The sequence below is a fragment of the Armigeres subalbatus genome, chromosome 2 (genome assembly GCF_024139115.2).
Source record: "Armigeres subalbatus isolate Guangzhou_Male chromosome 2, GZ_Asu_2, whole genome shotgun sequence".
NCBI lineage: Eukaryota > Metazoa > Arthropoda > Insecta > Diptera > Culicidae > Armigeres > Armigeres subalbatus.
In genome coordinates this window covers 256,749,967-256,756,010 of record NC_085140.1, presented here as the reverse complement: position 1 = coordinate 256,756,010, position 6,044 = coordinate 256,749,967, and the positions used below count along the sequence as shown (strand labels likewise).

Here is a 6,044-nt window from a genome sequence, read left to right as displayed (position 1 = left end):
TTGCATATATTGAGAATAGGAACCATACATAAAGCAGTCCCTTAGTATTTGGCGCACGAAATTAGGCATTTCTTTGAAAAAGTACATAAAAGGTTCTTCAGGTTTTATTATACAGGAATTTAGTAAACTTTAAAGGAAAAAACATCGAAAATTATTTCATCATTTCGGATGAATTCTCGGACTTTTCACTCAATACCACACACGTAGAACGGTCAACTAATCTGCCATTTTTCACACCAATCCATATAAGATGGTTTTCTGATTGTCTTACCATTTCTCAAGTTTCCATAATTGTGCCTAATATTTTCGTTGGGACGAAAATTTGGGCATTTTGGGTTGATAGTTTTTCAATAACGTCATTATCAATCGTTCATACCATTCCATTACATCCCGTCTGTAATGGCACTTTTAAGTCAGGCCAAAGCAACACCGGGCAGTCGTGTGATTGAATGGATGGCAAAATCGCTTCTGAAGACACTCCTCCTTGTATATTTTATTTTGGTCGCTCCAGTGATGAAAACTTAGATTTCTTTCCACAACTCAGATGCTTTGACAGACCATCAATTTGTGACAATCTTGCTTGTATAAACATATTTGAATTTTCCTGGGGTATTTCCTTTCCGTTTGAAGGTAAAACTTGTGTCCGGAATTGAAGGCCAATTTAATTAATTTCATCCAATCAAAATACATCAATTGTATTTCGTCAGAACTTCTCGACCAGCATTCTTGCGCGATGTTTGGCAACCAGGATCGGTTTCAAGGTCCTGTTGGGACGCTCACTGACATCATCGACATGAAACCTTTGCCCTAGATTATTTGAGTTGTGCCATAGGCGCAGTGAACCTTTCGCTAAATCACGCAAGGAAATCCCAAAATGGTTCCGAACTGCTCTGCGACTTTCACTTGTAGTTTCTGGTCGTATGTTCGACTCTACGATTGTTTTGTTCTTCGCGATCCAGCAATAGTGTTTCCGATAACGTTTGACAGTTTTACAGTTAATTTCGCTAATTTTAGATACTTTGAAATCATTCCTCCTCACCATGTTGGATTTCCAACGTGAGTGTGCAAATATGTTCCCATCTCTCGCATTCCATTTTCGATAACTTTTGAACGTCAGCATCAATACTGATGAAACTTTCACCATAAATTAAACAAACTTTCCGCAACGATATGATATTTTACTTCTCGGTACGCCACAGAGCGCCAGTAATTGGAAAGAAACGGCCAAATACTAAGTGGATCGAGCTTTATTCTTCCTAGTGTTATGCCTGACAAAAATTATACAAAGTATGTTATTAAAGAGATGAATATATTCATAGAAGTTCCATTTGCTTTTATTGCCTTTTTGTGTAAAATTGTTTTTGCCCTTGTGCACTTACAATTTTGCGATTTGACTTTCGTATTTTATAGTTTATTTTAGTTAACGACGATCTTGCTGCCAGGGTTGAAATATTTCGATCAATGCAGTGAAAACATGGATCTGATCAATCTGCAGTCGTCTTCATCGCCGCCGTGGTGAGTGCGACTGGGTGCTGAAAATCATTTCAACACCGATGGTTCAATTTCGCATTCAGCCCTCCAAGTCGCTCTGACAGGCTGCTCATTTCGTCCCTTACCGTATGACTGTAGGTGGCCCATTTAAACGCGTGGTGATTTTTTCAATTTGCTGGTGAATGTAGTACATTTTGCTGTGGTAAATTTCATCTTCGCGGCAGTGGGTGATTGAGTTCTTGTTACTCTGCCTCTCCGGAATGTGAGGTTGATTTCAAAGCAGGAAGAAAATAAAACATGATATAAAAACATCACCTTCATCCAGTGCTGCGAAAATTTACAACCCTGCTTGCTGCTGACCCAGAGGTAAAAAGATTTTGAGTGAAATAGGCAGATAATAAAAGTCTACGAAGTACCTTCTATCAGATGATTTAGATGAATCTGAACTTTAATTCGAAAAATCAATTTAAAACATCTCATCATTTGATATGCAAGAAATGTTTAGGTCAAATTTGAGCATAGTCGAAAAAACCACCCTGTCAATAATAGAACAAAACCTGCCAAAGCCGTCATTCCCCCTATCCTACGATCTTTTATAAATTATTCGAGGGTCGATTTTTTTTCAAATTAGGGGAATACACCGTAAATATGTAAATAAGTTTCAAACGAATCAAGTTTGGTCGATGTGTCATTCAACGAGGAATCCATATTTGCTCATTAGGTCTACTATCTTATTTTTTTCTATCAAATACCCATGTTTCGAAAAAAATTAAGCAGATGTTTTTACACAATAAATAACAATCAAAATGCGGGTTTCAGAGTAATACGACACTACTAGTCAGTAATAGTTGCTTCTAACCTGAAGAGCGGGAACCGACAAAGAACTATTTTTACGATTTGTCTTGCCGTTTCAATTAATTCATTATTATTTATTGTGGCGCTATCCTTAGTCAGAAAAACCAACAGCTAATAGAACTTGAAAGCCTCGATGTTGGTAAATGGTAGTTTCCACGGTGGCTTGTAAACGAACTCGCAGAATGAATCGTTTATATGCTCAATTCCACGATTCCGCCTAGCAACAAAAATTCTAATCGATTCACTAAACTCCCATATGTTCTACCACGCCATCGGCCCGTGAAAAAGCCCATTATCCACACTCAATTGAGCTCACCTAGCACCTATATTCCGGCACCTAACGCCATAATCGCAATAATCATCGCCCGAAGCTTTGACCTAGCAACAATATACTTCATCCTCCTCCGTTTGCGATCGGATAAGTCCTAAGTGGACGCGAACTCCTCGATCAGCACCTCCGCGGATCACTTCGCTGTTTGCGGCACGCAGTAATGGCGATTGGCACATGAAAAGAAACGAAACAGAAGGAAACAAACGTGAGTAAATACCAAATAACGCATCGATTGGAAATTACTTCCACGGATAATTTGTAGTATTATATAACTGAAGCGTAGATGAATTATATTGGAATAGAAAGATTCGTCATAAACAGTTGTTGCCTAAAATATCTTTTGACTCTAAGAGGTCTGTTTTGCTAATTTTAGACTGACTAGCTTTCACCATATTCGACGTACTTAAGCCATCGCACTCATCAGATCGTCTTTCGAATTAGACCTGTCGCCGAAGTATTTGTGAACGGCGGCGGCTAAGGTCATTTTACACCGCGGCGGCGGCGTCGGCGGCGTCACGCCGTAAGCAGTATCGCGGCGGCGGCGGCGGCGTGAATCGGCGTGAAGAATTTTGAGCTGAGAAAAAGTTTAACGCAGCAATCCATACGATCTTTTGATTTTTTTGTACAATTAGCTACACATCGACTGATGAGGTGTATCCTTATGGCTTGTATGTCCACACAACAAAGTGTACATTACCCACTAGGTCATAGCCGCATCACAGCTCATAAGTTCATTGGAAAGTAATTTGGATCAAATCCAGAAATTCGTTTGAAATTCCTCAAGATATTCCTCAGAAAATTCGAAAAATTCTAAGCCTAATTAAGATGTTCCTAATGAATTTCTTCAGAACTTCTTCTAAGAAGGAATGAAAATGTATTTGGTATTTCTTCGTAAATTAGTTCGATTTTCTTCAAAAGTTCTTCAGAATTTCTGAAATTCTTTGATTGCTTCGGAAATTCCTTTACGAGTCTTTGAATTTCTTTAGAAATTCATTGGTATTTTAGTAGTTCCTTTGAAATTCCTTTGAAATTCTACAATCAAATCCCTTTGAAAAAACCTTTGAATCGAACTTAGGATTTTTTCTTATAAATTCCTTCAGGAATTTGTTTTCGAATTTCTTATAAAAATTCTTAAGTAATTCCTCAACAATTTCTTTAAACTCTAGGAAATTTTTGTATTCTCTCAAATTTACCTCTAATTTATTTGAACTTTCTCTTTTTTTTCTTTCCTTTAGGTATTCCTTCGGACTTCCTGAAATTCCTTTATCAACTTTTCCAGAAATTCCTGTAGATCTCCAAAATTTCTTTTAAAATTCTCTAGAACTCTTTCTTCTGAAATTCTTTTGAAAATCTTGGTAATTTTGCTTAAATTCATTCATTTTTTAAAATATTTGTTGACGTGCTATTTTTTAAGTTTAAAATAATTCCTCAAATTCCTCAGGAGTTTCTTCGAAAATTCCTTTAAAATTCCTGCATATTATGATTCGTTCCGGAGATATTCCTGCAGAAATTTTGTATAGTTTACTGAAGGAATTTTCTAAGGACTTTCTGGAGGATGTTCAAAAGTTTCTGAAAAATTAATAAAAGGCCTTTCCGGAAGGTTTTCTGGAGTCCCTGGATGAATATCCATATAAATTCCTTGGTTTTCTAAAGAGATTTCGAAGAAATTCTGGAGAACTTCGACTCAATTCTTGAAGGAATAACTAAAGAGAACCTGGAGATTTTCGAACAGAATTTTATGAAGGATTTTTAGTGGATGTTTCAAACAAATAGCTATTGAAATTTAAATAGAAATTCTAAATTTTTCTAAGAATTTCTTCAAAATCTGGACAGTAGTGAAACACTGTGTTTGACTCTATAATTAGCTACATGCCAAGAAAACTCCCAAAATATCGAGAAGTGGATATTTAGATGCTCCATGAATTTCTTGGAATTTACTAAGAGTTCCATCGAAAATTTCTACAGATTTTCTCGAAAATCCTTAAATAATTCCCTAGAAAATATATTCGAATTATTTCGGTAAGACATCAAGAAACTTATTCTATTATACCTAAACAAATTCTGTCAGAATTTCATCGAATTCCTTCAAAAACGTCCACATAGAAACAGCTCTTTGAAATTTCCCTTAGGAATTGCTTGGAACTTCTTAGGACCTAGGAAATATCTTGGGAATTCTTCTGGGAATTCTTTTAAAAAATCTTCTGAGATTGATTCTGACAATTCATCAGAATTCCTTCAAAAATTCTTTTTGAATTGAAATAAAAATGTCTACCCATGTAGATGGGTACCTCCACACAGTTGTAATGGATTTGACGCGCCTTCCTCAAAAAAGCTACCTCGAAAAGCTTAAAAGGATTGCAGATTTATGTATTAGTCTGTTGGATTACACTGTTGAAAGAGATATCGCGGCTTCACGTAAGTGTCTCTGCTTATGGGTCTGCTGCCTCCGTTTTTGCCCTTCATACATACAAAGCAGAATGGTCTTTAAATTTGACTGTAATATTAGGTGGAGCCGTATGCAGAGCAAGACTCAAGCCAGAATGATGGAAAACTGTACCCGAAATTTATTTGGGTATTGTTTATCAAATAAAGTATTGCGTATTTATTTATCAGTTTGTTGGATTACACTGTTGAAAGGAGATTCTCTCTATCTTCGCGTAAAGGTTCTCTACTCTGCCTCGGATATTCATCTGATATTTCTTTCGAATTTTTCTCGCTATTTGCTTCAAAAATTTAGGACGAAATTTCGGATATCTCCGTACGAATTCAAGAACTCCTAAAGAAATTCCGACATTCTTAAATTTCTTTGAGAATTTTGTTGACATTCCTCAAGAATTCCTTCAGAACTTCCTCCAGGATGTCCTTCGGACATTATTTCAGAATACCAAGAAATTTCTTTGTTTTTTTATAAAAATAAATTAAGCCGTTTTTGAACAATTCTGGCAATTTGAGTGAAGGAGGAGTGAAGAAATGTTCAATTTGATGGGTCACGTTCATCGTGCTCCAGAAGCCAAGTTACTATTTTTGCATTCGCTTGTGAAGCTGTCACAATGATACTCCATGCTCAGGAATTTAAAAAATCCTACCAGACTAAGCAGATTAAGCTAGTAACAAAATCTTTAAAAGATGAACCACTCAATGCGACCAGAATGAGGTTATTCCACTTGAAGTTACATATGAGATTAGAAATTCATCGCTCGCTCGTTAATTTGAGGTCTGTTGCCAAGAAGTTCTTGGATGACCTAGCATTTAACACGCCAATGCTGGTAAAAGTGACAGAGATAAAAACAAATCTGCTAAAGGTATAACAGCTATTTAATCAATGCCTGATAGGTTGCCTGCCTTGGTCCGGTAGATGCAAACGCAC

General features: G+C 36.6%; 1 protein-coding gene across 1 annotated transcript in view; it reads right to left on the bottom strand.

Moving 5' to 3' along the window:
* Positions 1 to 2,781: 2,781 nt before the first annotated feature.
* LOC134216207 (uncharacterized) overlaps positions 2,782 to 6,044 on the bottom strand; it is a 579,247-nt gene continuing 575,984 nt past the window's right edge. Inside the window, exon 2 of the transcript XR_009980551.1 lies at positions 2,782 to 2,818. The gene's annotated coding sequence lies outside the window, so the exon portion shown is untranslated. The remainder of the gene's footprint in view (positions 2,819 to 6,044) is intronic.